The sequence below is a fragment of the Schistocerca cancellata genome, chromosome 1 (assembly GCF_023864275.1).
Source record: "Schistocerca cancellata isolate TAMUIC-IGC-003103 chromosome 1, iqSchCanc2.1, whole genome shotgun sequence".
Taxonomy (NCBI): domain Eukaryota; kingdom Metazoa; phylum Arthropoda; class Insecta; order Orthoptera; family Acrididae; genus Schistocerca; species Schistocerca cancellata.
The window spans coordinates 557,632,867-557,657,802 of record NC_064626.1 but is presented as its reverse complement, the minus strand read 5'-3'; positions in this window follow the sequence as shown (position 1 = coordinate 557,657,802).

Here is a 24,936-nt window from a genome sequence, read left to right as displayed (position 1 = left end):
ATCCGCCACGCACCGTACGGTGGATTGCGGAGTATGTATGTAGATGTAGATGTAGAACTTAGAACTACTTAAACCTAACTAACCTAAGGACATCACACACATCCATGCCCGAGGCAGGATTCAAAACTGCGACCGTAGCAGTCGCGCGGTTTCGGACTGAAGCGCCTAGAACCGATCGGCCACCGCGACCGGCTAAGGCAGAGTCAACCGATGCCCAGATATGGCGATTTCGTGAGCACCAGTGACGTCACAATCGGCAACTAATGTATAGAAGGGCGTACCAGCAGCCCACTGGCAGTCATACCACTTGACAGTGGCCAAGAAATGCTTGGTTGAAAACATTTATAACCAACTGACGCGGCTGAAAACCCGAGAACTTCTTATTCAAACATACGGAAGTTTTACCTCATCTGATGTGATAAAATGTTATAATTTAGGCGTGTTAGATTAAGCTGTACGGATGCGAAGACCGATTTACCTATCGGTGCGCAAAAAAGTTGCGGGAACTGCTAGAACTAGCGGGATAAGGAACTGCGTAGGTAGACGGAAGCGGGTGCGGCCTGTGGTGCGCGTAATTTGAGGACCGCTGTTTGCTGCGCACACAAAAAGCGCCGGAAGACGGTGGCTGTCCGCGGCCCACGGCGCGCGGCCGGCTACTCGGAAAGTGAAGCCAGAACCTGTTCCCTATCTATAAATAGATCTCCCACCTGGCCATTACTCAGGAATGCAAATAGCCTCTTGGATTACGCCGCGCTCCCTCCTCCTCGCCTCGCTTTGCTTTATAATTGCGTGTAGCATGATCTACTATAAAGATGCGTCTGGCGTCCTTCCCCTCGATCGTCGTTTTTTTTCCCCTCATCCCCTCCCCCCATCGCGCCACGCTAGCCAATTAAATGGTGGCTGCCGCAGCCGACCAGCAACCTGAGGATAACACGGCTCTCGGGAAATTGGAGCCTCGGGTTCGTCGGCTCCCGTCGCGCTGTCTGCGAGTTTGCTTCAGCGGATTACGAATAACATATGATAGGAAGAACATTAAGGTTTGACGTGACATCGACTGCGAGGTCATTAGAGAGATCTACCACTAGCTCTGTTTGTGGGATGGGCGCGAAAGTAAGTAGGCTGCGTTCTTATCATAGGACTAACCCCGGTATCGATTTGTGGAAAACGATAACGTCTGACTCGTTTTGTGCGCCTCCGTAGTCGAGCGGTCAGCGCGAGCGACCCTCGTGCTGGGGACCCGGGTACGATTACCGATACAGTCTGGAGGACCGGCCGGGGGTGCACTCGGCCTCGTGATAGCAGTTGAGGAGCTGCTTGACCGAGTAGAAGCGGTTACATGGCCGGAGCATCGTCAACGACTGCGACCACGGTGTGCTCCTACGTCCCGCATTGATGATAGTAGCATAGGGATGACTGAGCGGCCGGTCGACTATCGCTTCAAGGCCTGATCGCGTTTATGTTGTGACGTTCCTGTCAATAGCCTTAGAGGCGCATTTTCAACGCCATAGCTGAGAATGACATGAACGTCAGTCTCCGGCAAGTGCGCAGTGGTTGAACCAAATCAGTTAAAAGAAAGAGTCGTATGCCATTGTTGGTTGAGAGAGTCCAAGGGGATGTTAAGCCGCCTAGTTGGAAAGTGTTTTCTTCCTCAACGTACAGTGGCCTCTGTCCAGGCATCTATGAGTGTGGTGTCTGGAAGTGTAGAGACTCTGTTGACTATAGGTGACTGTAATGCGTGTGTGCGTGTGGAGGGGGCTACCGTATATGCCACAGCCACTCGACTGCAAAATAGCAAAGACTCCTGGGGGAAAAAAATAAATAAAATAAAATAAAACGTGGGCATAGATTAGTGAAAACGATTTCACAACAAGCTGTAATGAGGCATAGTGGGGGAACCGATTGCCGGTTTTGGACTTCGTTTACCCACTACCTGCTGGGGTACTGGGCTGCGTGCTTGTATCAGTACTAACCTTGTTGTATTGTATTGGGACTGATGAACACAGGATGCACGTAAGATCGGGCAACAAATTATGTTCGATCATATGTACATGTGCGTAGCTTTTAATCATTTTATGATGTGGTATTCTACATTGTTTATGCCCACTTCCAGATTTTTAGTACAATTTTTAATCTGTAAATTATCGTGAGACAATGTCTTGAAAGCTTCTTTGATATATTCCCTGGAATAGTCTGAAAATGCTTAGAAAGGCTAAAGTGTCCAACAGCAGAAAATAAAATATAGTACGGAAATACAACGTATGTGGAACAATGACATCCTATAACCTAATCACCTATTGATGAGAAACCCCTCTCTTGTCTTCCAGAGAACGGGAACACTTCTTCCTGCTACATCTCGATCAGTACTCCGCAACCCACCTCACGATGTGTGGTGGAGGATACTTCTGGCAGCACTGTTCCATTCACGAATGACGCTTGGGAAGAATGATTGTCGGCAAGCCTCTTTGTTAGCTCTAATTTCTGAAACTTTCTCGTTGTTGTTATTTCGAGAGATGTTTGTGGGAGGAAGTAATATGTCATCCGACTCTTCCTGGAAAGTACTCTCTCGAGGTCAGTAGCAAACCACTCTGTAACGCACAACGCCTCTCTTGTACCGTCTGCCACTGGAGTTCGTTGACTCTCTAAGACTCTCGCGCGGACCAAACGATTCTGTAACGAAACGAGCCGCTCTTCGGGTAATCTTTTCTATCTCTTCTATCATTCCTACCAGTTAAGGTTCGCAGAATGGAGAATAGGTCGAACAAGCACCTTGTAAACCACTTCCTTCGACGATGACTTACATTTCTTTCATTTTATTCTTCTTATGAATCTCAGTCTGGCATCTGCTTTTCCTACTATTTGCTTTATGTGGTCATTCCACTTAAGTTTGATCCGGATAGATACTCCTAGATATTTTACGGTAGTTATTGTTTCCAGCAATTTATCATCATACATTACTGGCCATTAAAATTGCTACACCAAGAAGAAATACAGATAATAAACGGGTATTCATTGTACAAATATATTCTACTAGAACTGACATGTGATTACATTTTCACGCAATTTGGGTGCATAGGTCCTGAGAAATCAGTACCCAGAACAACCACCTCTGGCCGTAATAACGGCCTTGATACGCCTGGGCATTGAGTCAAACACAGCTTGGATGGCGTGTGCAGGTACAGCTGCCCATGCAGCTTCAACACGATACCACAGTTCATCAAGAGTAGTGACTGGCGTATTGTGACGAGCCAGTTGCTCGGCCACCATTGACCAGACGTTTTCAATTGGTGAGAGATCTGGAGAATGCGCTGGCCAGGGCAGCAGTCGAACATTTTTTGTATCCAGAGAGGCCCGTATAGGACCTGCAACATGCAGCCGTGCATTATCCTGCTGAAATGTAGGGTTTCGCAGGGATCGAACGAAGGGTAGAGCCACGGGTCGTAACACATCTGAAATGTAACGTCCACTGTTCAAAGTGCCGTCAATGCGAACAAGAGGTGACCGAAACGGGTAACCAATGGCACCGCATACGATCACGCCGGGTGATACGCCAGTATGGCGATGACAAATACACGCTTCCAATGTGCGTTCTCCGCGATGTCGCCAAACACGGATGCGACCACCATGATGCTGTAAACAGAACCTGGATTCATCCGAAAAAATGACGTTCTGCCATTCGTGCACCCAGGTTCGTCGTTGAGTACACCATCGCCGGCGCTCCTGTCTGTGATGCAGCGTCAAGGGTAACCGCAGCCATGGTCTCCAAGATGATAATCCATGCTGCTGCAAACGTCGTCGAACTGTTCGTGCAGATGGTTGTTGTCTTGCAAACGTCCCCATCTGTTGACTCAGGGATAGAGACGTGGCTGCATGATCCGTTACAGCCATGCGGATAAGATGCCTGTCATCTCGACTGCTAGTGATACGAGGCCGTTGGGATCCAGCACGGCGTTCCGTACTACCCTCCTGAACCCACCGATTCCATATTCTGCTAACAGTCATTGGATCTCGACCAACGCGAGCAGCAATGTCGCGATGCGATAAACCGCAATCGCGATGGGCTACAATCCGACCTTTATCAAAGTCGGAAACGTGATGGTACGCATTTCTCCGCCATACACGAGGCATCACAACAACGTTTCACCAGGCAACGCCGGTCAACTGCTGTTTGTGTATGAGAAATCGGTTGGAAACTTTCCTCATGTCAGCACGTTGTAGGTGTCGCCACCGGCGCCAACCTTGTGTGAATGCTCTGAAAAGCTAATCATTTGCATATCATAGCATCTTCTTCCTGTCGGTTAAATTTCGCATCTGTAGCACGTCATGTCATCTTCATGGTGTAACAATTTTAATGGCCAGTAGTGTATATACAAATGATATAGTAAAACATGTTGGAAGCTAAATAAAGCGTTTGAAGATGATGCAGTTGTCTGCATGAAGGTAGCAGCGCTAGAAGACTGTGCAGATGTGTAGGAGTATCTGCAATGGACTCATTAACAGTGCAGGCACTGGCAGTTCACACGAAACGTAAACAAATGTAACTTATTGCGCATACAAAAGAAAAGATATTCACTGCTGCACAATTACACATATGGTGATAAATTTCTGGAAACAATGATCACCGTAGAATATCTAGGAGTATCTATCCCGGGCAAACTTAAGTGGAATAACCACATAAAACAAATAGTAGGAACAGCATCTGATTAGCTTTTGAGAGCATTCACACAAGGTTGGCGCCGGTGGCGACACATACAACGTGCTGACATGAGGAACGTTTCCAACCGATTTCTCATACACAAACAGCAGTTGACCGGCGTTGGCTGGTGAAATGTTGTTGTGATGCCTCGTGTAAGGAGGAGAAATGCGTACCATCACGTTTCCGACTTTGATAAAGGTCGGATTGTAGTCTATCGCGATTGCTGCATCACAGACAGGAGCGCCGGCGATGGTGTACTCAACGACGAACCTGGGTGCACGAATGGCAGAACGTCATTTTTTCGGATGAATCCAGGTTCTGTTTACAGGATCATGATGGTCGCATCCGTGTTTGGCGACATCGCGGAGAACGCACATTGGAAGCGTGTATTCGTCATCGCCATACTGGCGTATCACTCGGCGTGATGATATGGGGTGCCATTGGTTACACGTCTCGGTCACCTCTTGTTGGCATTGACGGCACTTTGAACAGTGGACGTTACATTTCAGATGTGTTACGACCCGTGGCTCTACGCAGGGGTTCGATCCCTGCGAAACCCTATATTTCAGCAGGATAGTGCACGACCGCATGTTGCAGGTCCTGTACGGGCCTCTCTGTGTAGAAAAAATGTTTGACTGCTGCCCTGGCCAGCACATTCTCCAGATCTCTCACCAAATGAAAACGTCTGGACAATGTTGGCCGAGCAACTGGCTCGTCACAATACGCCAGTCACTACTCTTGATGAACTGTGGTATCGTGTTGAAGCAGCATGGGCAGCTGCACCTGTACACGCCATCCAAGCTCTGTTTGACTCAATGCCCAGGCGTATCAAGTCCGTTATTACGGCCAGTGGTGGTTGTTTTGTAATCACGTGTCAGTTCTAGTATAATATATTTGTCCAATGAATACCCGTTTATCATCTGCATTTCTTCTCGGTGTAGCAATTTTAGTGGCCAGTAGCGTATTATAAACAGTAACGATCCTATCACAGGTCCTTGCGTACTCTTGAAATTACATTTACGTCGGTCGATTTTCCCTTCAGAACAAGCGGGTTTTTTTGTTTTTTTTTTCTTTTGTCATCAGTCTACTGACTGGTTTGATGCGGCCCGCCACGAATTCCTTTCCTGTGCTAACCTCTTCATCTCACTCAGAGTAGCACTTGCAACCTACGTCCTCAATTATTTGCTTGACGTATTCCAATCTCTGTCTTCCTCTAGTGCAGTGCAGGCACTGGCAGTTCACACGAAACGTAAACAAATGTAACTTATTGCGCATACAAAAGAAAAGATATTCACTGCTGCACAATCACACATATGGTGATAAATTTCTGGAAACAATGATCACCGTAGAATATCTAGGAGTATCTATCCCGGGCAAACTTAAGTGGAATAACCACATAAAACAAATAGTAGGAACAGCATCTGATTAGCTTTTGAGAGCATTCACACAAGGTAGGCGCCGGTGGCGACACCTACAACGTGCTGACATGAGGAACGTTTCCAACCGATTTCTCATACACAAACAGCAGTTGACCGGCGTTGGCTGGTGAAATGTTGTTGTGATGCCTCGTGTAAGGAGGAGAAATGCGTACCATCACGTTTCCGACTTTGATAAAGGTCGGATTGTAGTCTATCGCGATTGCTGCATCACAGACAGGAGCGCCGGCGATGGTGTACTCAACGACGAACCTGGGTGCACGAATGGCAGAACGTCATTTTTTCGGATGAATCCAGGTTCTGTTTACAGGATCATGATGGTCGCATCCGTGTTTGGCGACATCGCGGAGAACGCACATTGGAAGCGTGTATTCGTCATCGCCATACTGGCGTATCACTCGGCGTGATGATATGGGGTGCCATTGGTTACACGTCTCGGTCACCTCTTGTTGGCATTGACGGCACTTTGAACAGTGGACGTTACATTTCAGATGTGTTACGACCCGTGGCTCTACGCAGGGGTTCGATCCCTGCGAAACCCTATATTTCAGCAGGATAGTGCACGACCGCATGTTGCAGGTCCTGTACGGGCCTCTCTGTGTAGAAAAAATGTTTGACTGCTGCCCTGGCCCGCACATTCTCCAGATCTCTCACCAAATGAAAACGTCTGGACAATGGTGGCCGAGCAACTGGCTCGTCACAATACGCCAGTCACTACTCTTGATGAACTGTGGTATCGTGTTGAAGCAGCATGGGCAGCTGCACCTGTACACGCCATCCAAGCTCTGTTTGACTCAATGCCCAGGCGTATCAAGTCCGTTATTACGGCCAGTGGTGGTTGTTTTGTAATCACGTGTCAGTTCTAGTATAATATATTTGTCCAATGAATACCCGTTTATCATCTGCATTTCTTCTCGGTGTAGCAATTTTAATGGCCACTAGCGTATTATAAACAGTAACGATCCTATCACAGGTCCTTGCGTACTCTTGAAATTACATTTACGTCGGTCGATTTTCCCTTCAGAACAAGCGGTTTTTTTTTGTTTTTTGTTTTTTTCTTTTGTCATCAGTCTACTGACTGGTTTGATGCGGCCCGCCACGAATTCCTTTCCTGTGCTAACCTCTTCATCTCAGAGTAGCACTTGCAACCTACGTCCTCAATTATTTGCTTGACGTATTCCAATCTCTATCTTCCTCTACATTTTTTGCCCTCTACAGCTCCCTCTAGTACCATGGAAGTCAGTCCCTCATGTCTTAGCAGATGTCCTATCATCCTGTCCCTTCTCCTTATCAGTGTTTTCCACATATTCCTTTCCTCTCCGATTCTGCGTAGAACCTCCTCATTCCTTACCTTATCAGTCTACCTAATTTTCAACATTCGTCTATAGCACCACATCTCAAATGTTTCGATTCTCTTCTGTTCCGGTTTCCCCACAGTCCATGTTTCACTACCATACAATGCTGTACTCCAGACGTACATACTCAGAAATTTCTTCCTCAAATTAAGGCCGGTATTTGATATTAGTAGACTTCTCTTGTCCAGAAATGCCTTTTTTGCCATAGCGAGTCTGCTTTTGATGTCCTCCTTGCTCCGTCCGTCATTGGTTATTTTACTGCCTAGGTAGCAGAATTCCTTAACTTCATTGACTTCGTGACCATCAATCCTTATGTTAAGTTTCTCGCAGTTCTCATTTCTACTACTTCTCATTACCTTCGTCTTTCTCCGATTTACTCTCAAACCATACTGTGTACTCGTTAGACTGTTCATTCCGTTCAGCAGATAATTTAATTCTTCTTCACTTTCACTCAGGATAGCAATGTCATCAGCGAATCGTATCATTGATATCCTTTCACCTTGTATTTTAATTCCACTCCTGAACCTTTCTTTTATTTCTATCAATGCTTCCTCGATGTACGGATTGAAGAGTAGGGGCGAAAGGCTACAGCCTTGTCTTACATCCTTCTTAATACGAGCACGTCGTTCTTGATCGTCCACTCTTATTATTCCCTCTTGGTTGTTGTACATATTGTACATGACCCGTCTCTCCCTATAGCTTATCCCTACTTTTTTCAGAATCTCGAACAGCTTGCACCATTTTAAATTGTCGAACGCTTTTTCCAGGTCGATAAATCCTATGAAAGTGTCTTGAATCCTTGCTTCCATTATTAGCCGTAACGTCAGAATTGCCTCTCTCGTCCCTTTACTTTTCCTAAAGCCAAACTGATCGTCACCTAGCGCATTCTCAATTTTCTTTTCCATTCTTCTGTATATTATTCTTGTAAGCAGCTTCGATGCATGAGCTGTTAAGCTGATTGTGCGATAATTCTCGCACTTGTCAGCTCTTGCTTGTCGGAAATGTGTGGATGATGCTTTTCCGAAAGTCAGATGGTATATCGCCAGACTCATATATTCTACACACCAACGTGAATAGTCGTTTTGTTGCCACTTCCCCCAATGAATTTAGAAATTCTGATGGAATGTTATCTATCCCTTCTGCCGTATTTGACCGTAAGTCCTCCAAAGCTCTTTTAAATTTCGATTCTAATACTGGATCCCCTATCTCTTCTAAATCGACTCCTGTTTCTTCTTCTATCACATCAGACAAATCTTCACCCTCATAGAGGCTTTCAATGTATTCATTCCACCTATCTGCTCTCTCCTCTGCATTTAACAGTGGAATTCCCGTTGCACTCTTAATGTTACCACCGTTGCTTTTAATGTCACCAAAGGTTGTTTTGACTTTCCTGTATGTTGAGTCTGTCCTTCCGACAATCATATCTTATTCGATGTCTTCACATTTTTCCTGCAGCCATTTCGTCTTAGCTTCCCTGCAGTTCCTATTTATTTCATTCCTCAGCGACTTGTATTTCTGTATTCCTGATTTTCCCGGAACATGTTTGTACTTCCTCCTTTCATCAGTCAACTGAAGTATTTCTTCTGTTACCCATGGTTTCTTCGCAGCTACCTTCTTTGTACCTATGTTTTCCTTCCTAACTTCTGTGATGGCCCTTTTTAGAGATGTCCATTCCTCTTCAACTGTACTGCCTACTGCGCTATTCCTTATTGCTGTATCTATAGCGTTAGAGAACTTCAAACGTATCTCGTCATTCCTTAGTACTTCCGTATCCCACTTCTTTGCGTATTGATTCTTCCTGACTAATGTCTTGAACTTCAGCCTACTCTTCATCACTACTATATTGTGATCTGAGTCTATATCTGCTCCTGGGTACGCCTTACAATCCAGTATCTGATTTCGGAATCTCTGTCTGACCACGATGTAATCTAATTGAAATCTTCCCGTATCTCCCGGCCTTTTCCAAGTATACCTCCTCCTCTTGTGATTCTTGAACAGGGTATTCGCTATTACTAGCTGAAACTTGTTACAGAAATCAATTAGTCTTTCTCCTCTTTCGTTCCTTGTCCCAAGCCCATATTCTCCTGTAACCTTTTCTTCTACTCCTTCCCCTACAACTGCATTCCAGTCGCCCATGACTATTAGATTTTCGTCCCCCTTTACATACTGCATTACCCTTTCAATATCCTCATACACTTTCTCTATCTGTTCATCTTCAGCTTGCGACGTCGGCAAGTATACCTGAACTATCGTTGTCGGTGTTGGTCTGCTGTCGATTCTGATTAGAACAACCCGGTCACTGAACTGTTCACAGTAACACACCCTCTGCCGTACCTTCCTATTCATAACGAATCCTACATCTGTTATACCATTTTCTGCTGATGTTGATATTACCCGATACTCATCTGACCAGAAATCCTTGTCTTCCTTCCACTTCACTGACCCCTGCTATATCTAGATTGAGCCTTTGCATTTCCCTTTTCAGATTTTCTAGTTTCCCTACCACGTTCAAGCTTCTGACATTCCACGCCCCGACTCGTAGAACGTTATCCTTTCGTTGATTATTCTATCTTTTTCTCATGGTAACCTCCCCCTAGGCAGTCCCGTCCCGGAGATCCGAATGGGGGACTATTCCGGAATCTTTTGCCAATGGAGAGATCATCATGACACTTCTTCAATTACAGGCCACATGTCCTGTGGATACACGTTACGTGTCTTTAATGCAGTGGTTTCCATTGCCTTCTGCATCCTCATGTCGTTGATCATTGCTGATTCTTCCGCCTTTAGGGTCAATTTCCCATCCCTAGGACAAGAGAGTGCCCTGAACCTCTATCCGCTCCTCCGCCCTCTTTGACAAGGCCGTTGGCAGAATGAGGCTGACTTCTTATGCCGGAAGTCTTCGGCCGCCAATGCTGATTATTTATCAAAATTTAGGCAGTGGCGGGGATCGAACCCGGGACCGAAGACGTTTTTGATTAGGAATCAAAGACGCAACCCCGTTTTTTTAATTTTTTTTAAATTTATTTATCTCATTTTGTTCGCTTCGGTTCGTTGCTTGTGCTCGGGGCGGACGTCGTAAGACATCCGTTGAAGTTCGTTCGTTGATCGATTAACTCAGTTTTTTTTTTACAGAGGTCAGCTAACCCTCTGACCGAACACGCTGAGCTACCGTGCCGGCTACCCCTAGACCACGGGTACAAGCGTATGTGTACCGCAAAGTTAAAAGGCGTCCACGGTAGGAGTGTGTATCAGTCGGCGCGCGGCGTGGCTGGACGCACAGTGTAGACGGCGGCGGCCACTGGAGTGGAGTGGAGTGGAGTGGAGTGGAGTGTCGGAGCGTCGCGCACGCAGGACGCGCACTTCCTGCCGGCTACGTGCATCCGCCGCCGCGCCGCTCCCACCGGCCGCAGCCGCAGCGCCGCTGCCATTCGTTGGACGCCGCGCCACATCTTCCTGCGTCTTGACACTCTTGCCTACGTGTTACACGGGCTCCAAAAAAATACGCGGCTCGCAGGGGAAGCACTCCAGCTCTAACCGTTAAAACCGTATTTGCCCACCATACATGCTCACAAGTGACCGCTATCGGTATTAGCACCCACGGCATTAAACAACATTTATGACTATTTAAAGCGAACACCCTTTCGGAATTACAATCAGATTTTACGTTGACAATGACATGAGATAGGTGAATTACCTTCAGCCTCTCTGGGACCGACCGGTAAGTTTTCATGTACAACGACGACAGTGGTGCACACTGAATCGGATCAGATCTGACCAAGGCAGATACGGAGCGTTGCTGTACCATTTGGAATGGAAGTCCTCCCCTGTGTGTGACTGGAGGCGAAGAGTAGCAAACTGTATATCCTCTAACATTTCAGTGTTCCTTCAGAGCATTCAAAGGAACAATGGATAACCTTCACAATTTGTCTGCGGAGGCTTCTGACTGGATTTCAAACCTGGATTTAGAGCTATTACGAACTTGAGATTGTGTGTATCTATGTACAAATTTATATATTTGTTATAAGCAATTGTTTAGTATTTTCTCTTGTTATCATAAGATAAATAATAAATGAATCATTTCCTAGTCGCCTATCCCTGCCCGCTATACAAGTCGCTTAAACCAGTATCCAGCTTTGAGCTGATGATCCGGTATTTCCCTAATTCTCATAATTGGTTTGTGGACGGAGCCTACATGGCTGTCTTACAGGGAGACTAATTTCCTCGTGAGCGCCGGTGTTTCCAATATCCGTTGCAGAAAAAAACAATAATAATGGTTCTAATGGCTCTGAGCACTATGGGACTTAACATCTGAGGTCATCAGTCCCCTACACTTAGAACTACTTAAACCTAACTAACCTAAGGACATCACACACATCCAAGCCCGAGGCAGGATTCGAACCTGCAACCGTAGCAGCCGCGTGGTTCCGGACTGAAGCAGAAAAAGTTCCTGCCGGAAGGCACCATATCGCCGAATCTCGGTAAGCAGGAGAAGAAATTGGCCAATGAAAAATTTAAACTGGTTATCATTGCGGAAGTCTGGAGTTTGTGATTCCTCGTGATCAATTAGGTTACTTTTCCGGTACTGAAAACCCGCAAAGCATTCGAAAGTGCGTTCCCATGCACGGACGTCGAACTCTGCTTGCCGGCGTGTGTACCGAATTAGTGAGCTTGAACCTGTTCGATAGAAAGAGAGACCTCAGAACAAAGCGTGGAGCCATTACCTAGCGGAGATGGTGTTACATGCACGATCTAGTCGCGTTAATATGACTAGAACCTATATTCGACGCCATCGTGCAATAACCACTTACAGACAGCAAGTAACAATAGCAGTGAGGGTATATATAGCGTATTCGTCGGAGGAGCAAAACAATGCAGTTGTTGTCGTAATGCGGAAAGTAAGCTATTTATTTGACGTCCAGAAGTGCATGATCATTATGTTTCTGGCCAAGGACGGAGGCATTTCTGAAATGGCTAACTTTGTAAACTGTGGCTGCTCTGTTCGGTCGATGGGACGGAGAAGTACTGTACCATCCACCAAAGTCTCCATACTTAAGTCTCTGTGACTTTGATTTGATTCCGAAGATAAAGGAACAACTTCGTGGCATTCGTTTCAGAAGTGTTCCAGAGATTCGACAGGCAGTAGATCGCCACATTCGCACCATCCACAGAACAGGCTCTGCTTACGGTATACCACGCCTTCCACATCGCTGGCAACGGGTTCTACACAACGCTGGTGACTACTTTGAAAGACTTTAACAGATGCAAACATGTAACTCTTTTGTATCGGTTGTGAATAAATAGTTGCCTCTATTTAAGTTCCAACCCTCTTACAACTGCTCATCGAGCAACCAGTAAAGAAAACCAAACGCAAGTGATATAATTTCCGGTGAGACTGTAAGTCTCTTAGAGACGGGAAGTACTTGGAAGAGGGTTGAAGGGAATGGATGTCTTCAAAAAAATGTTATGAGATGTACGTCACCATATAAAACAAGGGTAATGAACATAGTTGAATTAAATGAGGTGATGCCGATGGAATTATATTAGGAAATAAGATACTAAAAGAAGTAAAGGACTTTAGCGACTTGAGCAGTAATATAACTGACAATGACCGAAGTAGAGCGGATATAAAAGACAGACTGTCAGTGGAAAAGAAAAGATTTTTTGAAAAAAACTAAATTTGTTAACGTCAAGTATAGTTTTGGGACATCTTTTCTGAAGGTATTTGTCTGGAGTGTAGCCTTGTATGGGGTGAAACTTGGACGACTAACAGTTCAAACAAGAAGAGAATAGAAGCTTTTGTAATGTGGTGCTACAGAATAGTGGTGAAAATTAGATTACTATGTCGAATAAATAACGATGAGGTACCGAAAAAATTGGGAAAAAGGAAGTTTATGGCACAAGTTGACTAAAAGAAGGAATCGATAGACAGGATACCTCCTGAGGAATCAAGGAATCGTTAATTCGGTGCTGGAGGAAAGTGTAGGGAGTAAATATTGTAGAGGGAGACCACGGCTTGAATAGAGTAAACTGGTCCAAATTGGTGTAGATTGCAGTAGTCATGCAGAGATGAAGCGGCCTGAACAGGATAGACTGCTTGGAGAGCTGCCTCAAATCAGTCTTCGGGCTGAAGATCATAACAATGCGACCATATTAACTTCTTCCCTAGGCTCATATTTATCGTGAAACGCTTCTGCAGGGAATAGCTTGTGACAGGATAGAGCAAAGGTCACTCGTATTTACAAAAAAGGGTAATGGATCTCGTGGATCCGTTGCAATATCCTACACCATAGCCCAAGCCAAACCGTTATGACGTTTCTGGAGGAAAACATGTTTCTATCAAAGAACCAACACAGATTCAGAGAAAAACCACTCGTGTGACCACAGCTTGCTTCATTCATACACGATATACTTACATTTCAAGCGGTACGTGTAGTTGAACACGGTCTTCCTAGAGTTCCGAAAGACGTTCCATGATACCATGTCGTCGACAACCAACCAAATTACGATTCTGCAGGGTGTTTTCTCAAATATGTAACTGACTAGATTAATATCTGAATAATACAACTCCATACGGTATACTGCACGGTGAATGTTTACAGAAACGAATGTAAATGATACGAATAGCGGCAGTTACGGTGGAGAATGTTCGATACGGTCATCTGGCTTACTCCACGCTGGAGGGACATTTCCGGCTGTATATCACCAGACTGTTTTTGCTCCTGTTCGTCTCTCAGGGATTGTTTCTTGCGGTTTGTGCGCATTTAGCAAATTCATCCTGTATAAGACTTGGCAGAAAACGTTAGCTCCCGGAGCCTTTCGCAGACAATGAAATTGTGTGTGGGGACCTGGAAGCATTAGGACATGAAGATGATCGGCGCCTAGTGCTAACATTGGCAGCTGACTCTAAATGAAAATACGCTGACGAAATATTTGCAACACCAAAAAATAATTAATTTAGAGTAATGAATTTCAGAAATACATTTGTATAGGTAACATATTTGATTAACATTGAAGAATCACAGGTTGATCTAAGCGCGAGATAAGCCATCACAAATGTGAAATGCTGGTACATGAATAACCGGTGTAAACGCCAGAATGTCGAATGCAGGCATGCAAACATGGGTGCATTGTGGTACTGGTGACGGATGTCTCTTTGTAGGATGGAGTGCCATCCCTGTTGCACTTGGTCATTCAACACAGGGGTTGTTAATGGTTTTGCGGATGACGCTGGAATTGATGTCTCGTACGTACTCGACGAGACAGATGAGGCGATGGAACAAGCTTAGGCAACATATCGGCATTCTATAGAGCATGTTGGGTTACAACAGTGGTATGTGGGCGAGCTGGAGGAAAGCACAACCTACAGTGCTGTTCATGAATGGCAGCACAATAGGTAGAATGATGACGACGAGTGTGGTCCTGCTGTCATACGAAATTGCAACCCGGAATGAAAACTCCAGGTGCTGATCCAGTATATCTAATACGCAGACAGGTTGGTTGGAGTCCCTCAAATGTCCCTCATCACTTGCACCGAGGCAGAACCAGCTTTCACCAGAAAATACAACAGATCTTCAGCCTGCCCTCCAATGAGCTCTCTCTTGACATCACTGAAGTCGCTAATGGTAGCGGTTTGGGGGAGTTGTGGTGCCAGCTGCTCTTCAGATTGCTGCTATTGTGCAGTATGATTCGTCAGAGCCCATAGGCCGAACTCGATGATCTTCCCTTTCCGTGGTGCCGCGTGGCCATTCGGAGCGTGGTCTTCTTGTGATCGTACGTTCCCTTGACCACCGCTGCCAGCAGTCATGTACAGTGGCTACATTCCTGTCAAGTCTACCTGCAGTATCGCAGAAGGAACATCCAGCTTCTCGGAGCCCTATTACCCGACCTCGTTCAAATTCAGTGAGATGCTGTTAATGGCGTCTTTGTCGCCATAAAGGCATTATTGACCAACACCAACTCACCAAGTCCAAGCTTAAAGGTAACTAACACTAACGACCGTTACAGCGTGTGTTTAAAGCGTACCTGGTACGCATCCTCATAGTGACACTACTAGCGCCACTCTCATGCGACCGGCTGGAAATGTGAAGAGACACCATGTTTCAGATGTAGAGACACGCCTAGCAACCTTAGTTTATGCCGCACAACCCCTTCCTGGTATTGCGATTATTTTTCCGTTCGTATAAATGTAATGGGATGTAGTGCGCTTATGCGAACGTAACATCGTCTCACTACGGGATCGGCGATCGGACACTGGAGTCAGCGCAACTGCAAAGAATTTAGAAGTTTATGTTTGTCATGATTTAAGGTGGAAGGGCCACACATACCTGTCACAGGGAAGGCAGATGCTTAACTCAGATATAGTGGAAAAATGCTAATAAGAACAATTCACGAATGAATTAGTGTTGTTCTTCAGCCTGGGATCCTTACGAATCGGATTATCGGAAGGGAAAGAAATGACTCAAAGAAGAGCTGCACGATTCCTAACGTGATCGCTTAATCATATAAGAGCATTACGGAAGTCCTCAACAAATTTCACGGAGAGATGTTGCAGTAGGGAAGATGTGCATCACAGAGATAAAAAAAAAAAAATGGTTCAAATGGCTCTGAGCAATATGGGACTTAACATCTGAGGTCATCAGTACCCTAGACTTAGAACTACTTAAACGTAACTAACCTAAGGACATGACACACATCCATGTCCGTGGCAGCATTCGAACCTGCGACGGTAGCAGCAGCGCGGTTCCAGACTGAAGTGCCTAAACGGCTCGGTCATAGCAGCCGGCTCTCAGAGATTCTTACTCGCATGATTCCGATCTCTCACGTTAGAAGATAAGCCGTGAAACATACTAATTTCTTCAACAAACAGTTCTCCTCATTAACACGGCTTTAAAATGAGAGAAATTTGAACGGGTTTTGAGGGCTACCGACAATCTGTCTTGCCGTTATGAAACGTCCCCTTAGAAATATTATACATGACTGTGCTTAAACTGACACACAATATTTTTAGCGCAACGCAATCTGACTTTCAAAAATCCCTACAAAAGAATGGCCCTGACTTAACATTAACCTATACCTTTCACAAATCACTTAGCTCACAAAAATCTTCATTACTCGAACTACTGCAATACAGCGAGCGCCACTACTGCCAGCTAAATAAAAGATTCAAACTACGGAAGGCACTAACTACTGATAGGCATAGTTAGCAAATGAAGATTTTTGTAGAGAACAAACAATGTATTTACCTTAATAGTCATAATATATATATCAGTTCATGACATCCGGTCTAACAAATTTCAAAACTCCGCCATCTCTCTCCCCACATCCACCACTGCTGGCGGCTCACCTCCAACTGCGCAACGCTACGCGCTGTTCACATCCAGCTGCCCAACACTACAATGGCAGACAACAATGCAAACTAGCCACAGACTGCACACAGCACAGCCAGTGATTTTCATACAGAGCGCTACGTAACGTTGTCAATAAGAAAACATAAACAGCCTACTTACACCGTATATCATCCGTGAATGGAAAAGGGCGGGGGCATATGAGCTGGTACACTATGTTACCTCCGCCACGCACTGTACGATGACATCCGTGGTACAGATACAGCTGCTGAATTCTGGCCAAAATTCTCCGATATGCAAGCGACAACTCCTACGATTAAAATTACTGTAATTCAGGTTTAATCACGGAAGAATCCTTTCCTATCTGCTCGCGATACGAAAACATACATTACATACCGCTCGCTCGTAAAATGTTACGCGTCTTCCTCGAATTGAAACATGAACCCGGCGATAATGGTGACCGCGACAGGTTTCCGAATTTGGTTTTGCGCGTGGCTCCACGCACGCTCTGACGGCTCATTCCTCCCAGTTTGGGCGCCGGGAAAATGGAAGCACCGTTGCAGCTAAGAAAAGCAATGTATCCTCTCTTTTTTTTCGCGAGACCGCTTTCGGTGTTCCCGTAGCCGAGAACCGGCTGGCCGGCATTCTGCAGGGCCGGCTCTTGGCGCTGTACGTCATATTTGCTTCCCGGTCCATCTGGTAGCTTACTTCTTGCGGCGAGCCGCCAGCGGCCAGCGACGACTATTTCCAGCTTGGCGCCTTCCGCAAGCCGACAAGAACGAACTCTTCGCGCGAGAGCTGTTGGTGGAACTTGTACTACAAGTCTGGGCACCGACATGTAATTGCTGCGGCGTGTTTCTGTTCCAAAGCGCGACCCGGACGAGGCACGATGCTTTACTGTTTCAAGTTCGAGTAAATGAATTTCCTAGAGACAAGAAAATATTTATATTCGTAAAGAAAGAGAAAGATTCGGATGGCATTAATGGACAGGAGATCCCGAGGAGTGGGTTCAGCCACCCAATCAGAAAGATTTATCATCCACCGCGCACAATGGCTCCTTTGCAATGAAAGCTATATGTCAATTGTATCTATACATGAAATGTATTCGCAGTTGCAAATGTGGGTAATCGTCAGGTATGTAATGGAATGACGTCAATGCAGACTTGTGAAGGACCGGGACTCAAACCTGCATTTCCCATTTGTAGGGAGGGGTCGCCTTACCATTACGCTATCCAAGCACGCTTCACGTTCAGTCCCAAACTGCCAGATGTCGACCACGGGTCTACAACCTGCTCTCGCACATCCACTATGTATATTCCTATACAGGGGAGACATTTTAATTGAAAGTCACTTGCATGGTGTCGGCGGGTAATTACGGTATTGCAGTGCCTTTGTTGTTTAGAAGTACGACGCAGTGTTCCTTCGGATATGCATGTTATTCTGAACAACGTAGTTACTACAACGTATTTATTCGTCGACACAGGGCAAGCGATTTTCGATTAAATATCTCCCCTGTACGGTGACATACATAATTAATGTTCAACTGCAAGTTGTAGACACATTGATACGTGATTCCTTAATCGTACCACACTTACACACCGTGTCTTAAATACCATAAAAGAGGCAGCGGGATGGAATCACGGTTGGTATTCACAATTTATAATTAAGACAGTTTATTGACATTACCCTTTTTTTTAAAAAAATGTGGAGGAGCCAGTAGATAAAACTTCGCAAATACAGTTAAAAACCCAACGTACTCAGTACTCTAACAAACAATTCCAAATTAAGAAATGGGGGCTACTGACTTCAGAATTCAAACTCCCATATAGGACTTCCCTCAAAATAGATATAATGAAACAATTACAGGTAAAGGGTGACTTAATAACATTTGAACACTAGTGCCAAGCTGAGATACCATTACCTAACATGACAGAACCACTTAAATAAAAAACTACAACAGAAACATTGATCTTAAAAAAAGTAAATGTTTACGTGCTCAGACGTGTTTAAAAAATACTAGAAAAAACTGCACAAGGAACTCAGCAGCTGCTATGCAATTTTGAGGTTTAGCCGGTTGCCAGTCCCTAATATTTAAGAAAACAAGTTCAAATACAAACAGGTTACATACAATATATATATATCTACCAGCTTAACCCGCCTTGACGGAAGGAAGATAAATACTAAACTTTGGAAGGCGATATGTCAACAACTCCGGTAGTGGCTAGGGTCTTAAACACTGCCAGGCCTAGACCTCGGATGACATTTCACTCCCTGCCAAGGTACTGGCACAATCAAAAGTTTCTGCCCGAATCACAAAGGCTTTCCAATTACTCTGAAACATAGAAACACTCAGCAGAGCCATTGACTCACTTACACATGGACAACTTATTAATAGAGTGCAGGCTTTAAAAACGGCAACATAAAATCATTTGATTGCAAGAGACACAAAGCACTAGTATAACTTCTGAGAAAATTTTCAAATAATGGCCACCATTTCACTAGGCCAACTGAACTCTTCCACACCGCGTTAAGGTTCGACTATGAAAGTCTCACCATAACAATAAAGTTTAAAATGTGTGAGTGCGTCAGTGAACAAACAATTACGACGACTTACTACGTTTCAGGTACACAATACGAGGGAGCGGGTTCCACAGCTTCATCGCTTCCCTTCAAATTTAGTTCCCAGCGAAGTCACAGTACTTGTATCTCCAAGCTGCCCATGTCGGCAAAACATCCAACCAATTTCACACCACAACGTGTAACGGTCATCACGCTCGTTCGGCAGCCGTTGATACTCGTCTTCCCGCGAATGTCACGAGATCTCGAGGGTTACCTGTCGAAGGCTAACAACCCACTCGCTTCGCCTGCCAAGCCGCAAGATAAGACAGGCGAAAAGCAAAGATAGCTTACCTCAAACACAATTGATCTCAACGATACATGAACAAAATAAGACTGGCGCCAGCCCGCCACGGCTCACACATGGTTGACGACGTATGGAAGTTTGGATCTAGCCGTGAGTCGTGCTGGGAAAGCCAAATTGTAAGACGACCTCTGGCGATGGGCGGGAGATGCAATGTAGAGTCCCGGACCGGCACGAATTTTCACTGTCGTCAATCCATTATACAGCTGATAACTATCCATATTCGCAACTACGATTACATTTCGTGTGTTTCGTAACGGCTGTAGTTGCTGCAGTGCCGTTACTTCAGACATCCACGCATGTCCGAAGGTTGCATCGTACATCTGAACAACATAAGCCGTGCATTATCGTATTAAGTGTAGCTCTTGAGTTTAGGTGACTGTAATTTGTAGATCTGTCTCGTGGTATTCTATTTGCGTTACATGATGTGTGAGAAAGAAGAGGTTGAAACTAGGTGACGGAACATACGCTAGCCCTCTACAAAACACCGGGAGGGGGAAGGGGGAGGAAGGAGGAGAGTACGTTCTTAACATCTTCTGCGGAACATCAGTTTTACACGAGAGCGAAGAGGTTTGGATTTTAAATCAAGACATTGGCACAAAGTGTGATGATCAGGAACTTTATTCCACCATCGCTCTTACAGTTGCCAGCCAGATATTGGCGGTGAAACATTTTATGTTCGAATCCAGTGCTGCTGCACAGTAAGCAGTAGCGAGCACAGGTACGCAGGCGGGCTCTGTCCATAAATCAGCATCAATTTAGAACACATCGTCCCTGCAAAATACGCATGATATCCCGCGACCATAAATACAGGCCAGTAGGGGATTCCGTAATCCAGGATTCCTGGAAAACATTAGACGCTGTTCTACAACGTATATTGTTAAGAAACGTCCGATCATTTGAACTTTTTTTTTCTTTTTGTCGTTGTAGTCCTCAGTCCGAAAACTGTTTGAGTAAATCTCATCACACTATTCTGTCCTGTGCAAGTCTCTTCACCTCTGCATACCTACAGCGACCTACACACACTTTAACCTGCTTACTGCAGACGAACGTTGGTCTTCCTCTGCAATTTTTGTCTTCCTCCCCCGCGCTTCCTTCCATTACCAAACTGACAGTTGGGTAATTCCTCCGGGTGGGTTCTATCAAGCGATCCCCACTTTTAGTCAAGTTGTGCTTGAAATTTGACTTTCGCACTTCGATTCAGTACCTCTTCATAACTAACTCGGCCAGCCATCTAATCTTCAGCATTCTTCTATAGCAAAACTTCGAAAGCTTCTATTCTCCTCTTCTCTGAATTGTTTATCGTCCAGTTTCCCTTCTGTACAAGCACACAAATATCTGCAGAAATTACTTCCGAACATACAAATTTATATTCTGTGTTAACAAATTCCTCTGTTTCATATACACTTTTCTTACTGTTGCCAATCTGCGTTATTTTACTGCCCAGATAGCAAATTTTGTGTACTAATTTAAGTGTCCCATTTCCTAACCTAATTCTTTCTAAATCGCCTGATCTAATTCCACTACATTCATTACACTTGTTTAACTTTTCTTAGTATTCATCTTATAACCCGTTTTTCAGGGCACTGGCCATTCCGTTCAACTGCTCTACCACCACCCCAGACATAATTACAATGTCATCAGCAAATATAAGCTTTTATTTTTTCTGCTTGAACTTAATTCTCTTTCCAAATTTCTCCTTAATATTCTTCACAGTTTGCTCAATGTACAGACTGAGTAACACCAAGGATAAGCTACAACACTATCTCGGTCAAGTCTCACCCAGTACTTCTTTTTCACGCCCTTCGTCTTATAACTGTTGTCTGGCTTCTGTACAAGTTGTACATAAACTTTCGTTCCAAGTATTTTATCCCTGCAAAGAGTGTATTCCAGTCAACATTGCCAAAATCTGTCTCCTCGTCTACAAATGCTATAAGAGTAGGGGTGCCTTTGTTCAACCTATCTACTAAGGTAGGTCGTTGTGTCAGTATTGCCTACGAGTTCCTACATTTCTCCGAAACGCAAACTGATCTTCCCCCGTTATCGGTTTCTACCTTTTTTCTAGTTTTCTGTAAATAATTCGTGTCAGTAATTTGCAACAATTAACTTATTAAATTACATTCTTTTTGAAGCCTGAGGATTTATTAAGCATCGCCCGTGCGAAACACAGCTTGCACTTTTCACACACGATACGCCGCCAACCACGGCTGCGGACACACAGGCATATTGTGCAAGTATACAATATGCGCTTTATTGAAATCTTGTAGTACTACAAGATTTCAATAAAGCGCTCGGAACTGCAACACAATTAGATTATTTTCTATCGATTTTGAAGCAATTATAGCTCCATCTTCGGGTAGCTTATCACTATGATCGATGTGATCTACCACCAGAAGCATATCCAATTAGTGCAGCCTTCCATCATCTGGTGTGAAGACTGTAATAGAGGTCCGAGCATACAGAATAGTTTCTCAAACATGTGACTGGTTCGTTTTGAGTAACATAACCTGGACGGTGACTGATAATCAGAAACAAAGGCAACGTTTGGACTGCCCTAGAGGAGTGTGGTAGGTGCGCTGCTGTTCTCCATGTACACGGGATGTTTACAAAGGTGTCACCTATTCCTGCAGGAAAAGTTCCTATAATTATATGTCCCGAAACGAATTCATGTTGACGTATGCGCCGTTGAAGATCCTTAGTTCACAGCCTGCATTTTATTTACAGGTGAGACAGGATTCACAAGAGATGGCATAGTAAATTACCACAATGCGCACGTGTGGGCGGATGCAAATCCTCGAGCAATTACGGAGGCGAGGCAACAGGATCACTTCAGTATCAACGCATGGGTGGCAACTGTCGGTTAGCGACTTACACAGCCATACTCTTTACCAAACAGAGTAATAAATACCGTTTATACCGATTTCTGCACGATAAATTACCACCGCTACTGGAGAATGTTACCGTTAGGGAAAGACAACGACTATGGTTTGTGCACGATGGGGCACCACCCCATTTTCTACCGGATCGTGCGATATCGCCTCACCGCAAAGTGTCATGATTGATGGATTGGTCGAGGAGATCCGGTAGCGTGGCCTCGCTGTCCAACGGACGTGAATCTGTTGGATTCCTGGCTAATTGGGACATTTAAAATCAATGGTGTATGCCCATTTCATCGACATTGTTACAGGAGCGTGTGACCAATGGATTGACGCAGTCTGAGTGGAACCTGATGTACCTGAAAGAGTGCATGGTTCACTGCGAAGAAGGGCCGAGGGATATGTCTGGATGCGTGGTAACGATTTGCAGCATTGCCTGTAGTGTCTTCTTCTATGTAACAGGCAGATGGGAATGACGGGACAGATTAGCCTATATCTCAACTGGTATTGGTTTCCGGACAAATCAGTACACAGCTTTTTTCTCGTTTTGGGCAATAATGTCTACTGTAGGAATATGTGGCATTATTTTTAAACACCTTGTATAAATGGTCTGTCGGATAGAGCGTATAGAAATCTGAGGCTGCTGATGATGCTGTTGTGTACGGGAAAGTGTTGCCGTTGATTGGCAGTGCAGGGATTCAGGATGACTTGTACAGAATTTGTGCTTTCTACGTACAATGACACCTTGTTTTAAGTGTCAGTAAATGGAAGTTAATATCGATGGGGAGGAGAAACGCTTCTGTAATGTTCGGATACGGTACTAATGCTATGCAGCTTCATTCGGCCACTTCGATTAAATATGTAAGTGTAAGTTTGCGAAACGATATGAAATGCAACAAATATACATGGTTAGTTGTAAGGAAGAGGAATCACCGACTATAGTTTATTTGGAGGATTCCAGAGAAGTGTGGCGTGTCTGCAAAGAAGACCGTACCCATAATGTTTCCACGACCCGTTCTTGAGTACAGCTTTACGGTTAAGGTACCCCACCAAGCTGAAGAAATTTCTGAGCTGTTCTGCTAAATTTGTTACCAGTCCTATCAGAACGAGAGTATTACAGAAATGCTCCGTGAGACGGGAATTGTTGGAAGGAAGAAGACGATATTTTCATGAAAGGCTGTTGGGAAGCTAAGGGAACCAGAACCAGCATTTTCAACAGAGTTACATAACGATTGCACTGGCCGCAACATTCATCTGGCGTAAGGAACGTAAGGATAAAATAAGGGAATGAGAGCTCGTACAGTGGCGTACAGCTATTTTCCTTTGCATCTTCTGGGAGAGGAGCAGGAAAAGTAGTGGCTACCAATGGTACAAAATATTCTCCGCCATGAAATTTACATTGGCTTATTGTGAGTATATGTGGATGTAGATGTACAGTAGTAAGCTGTGCTTATCGACGTGTCTGTCTATGCACTCATTTTAGCGGATGATCATTTATTATCCGTACTTTTTAGACACACGTAGGTCACCTACGATAGTCAGGCCATCATGAGCTTTATTTTCCTGCAGTTTTCCGCAGGCTTTTGACTGCTGATCTAGTTGTTCTGAGTACAAGCAAAAATTATCTGTAACACTATTTACTCCCACCACTCTACACCCCTCTCCCCAGATCGGTTACCACTTACAGAATATCCTGAAAGCCGCGGTCCATTGAACAACTGTGCAAGACTGTGCTCTGCTTAGTGCCGGTCAGAAAAGTGTCTGAGTTACGGAAGTCGTACTAGACAGTTTTGGCCTTTATACGAGGCGTGTTTTTTAAGTAAGTACCATTTATAAATTAAAAAAAGACGTGCTAAGATATCTCAATAATTTTATTTTTGCATTAAAGCCTGTACCTTAATCTACTTTTCTACATAATTTCCGTCAATATTGAGGCATTTCTCATAACGTTGTACCAGTTTTTGAATACCCTCCTCATAGAAGTCTGCCGCCTGACTTGTTAACCACTGCAACGCCACTGTTTTGACTTCATCATCGTCTTGAAGACGCTGACCGCCCAGGTGTTCCTTCAAGTGCAAGAACAGATGGTAGTCCCTGGGCGCAAGATCGGGGCTGTACGGAGGATGATCTAGAGTTTCCCATCGAAAAGATGTGATGAGATCTTTGGTCTGATTCGCCACATGTGGACGGGCATTGTCTTGCAGCAAAACGATGCCCTTGCTCAACTTCCATGGACTGTTGTTTTGATTCTGGTGTGACGTAGGCCACCCATGTTTCATCGCCCGTAACAATTTGGGTTAAGAAATCATCAC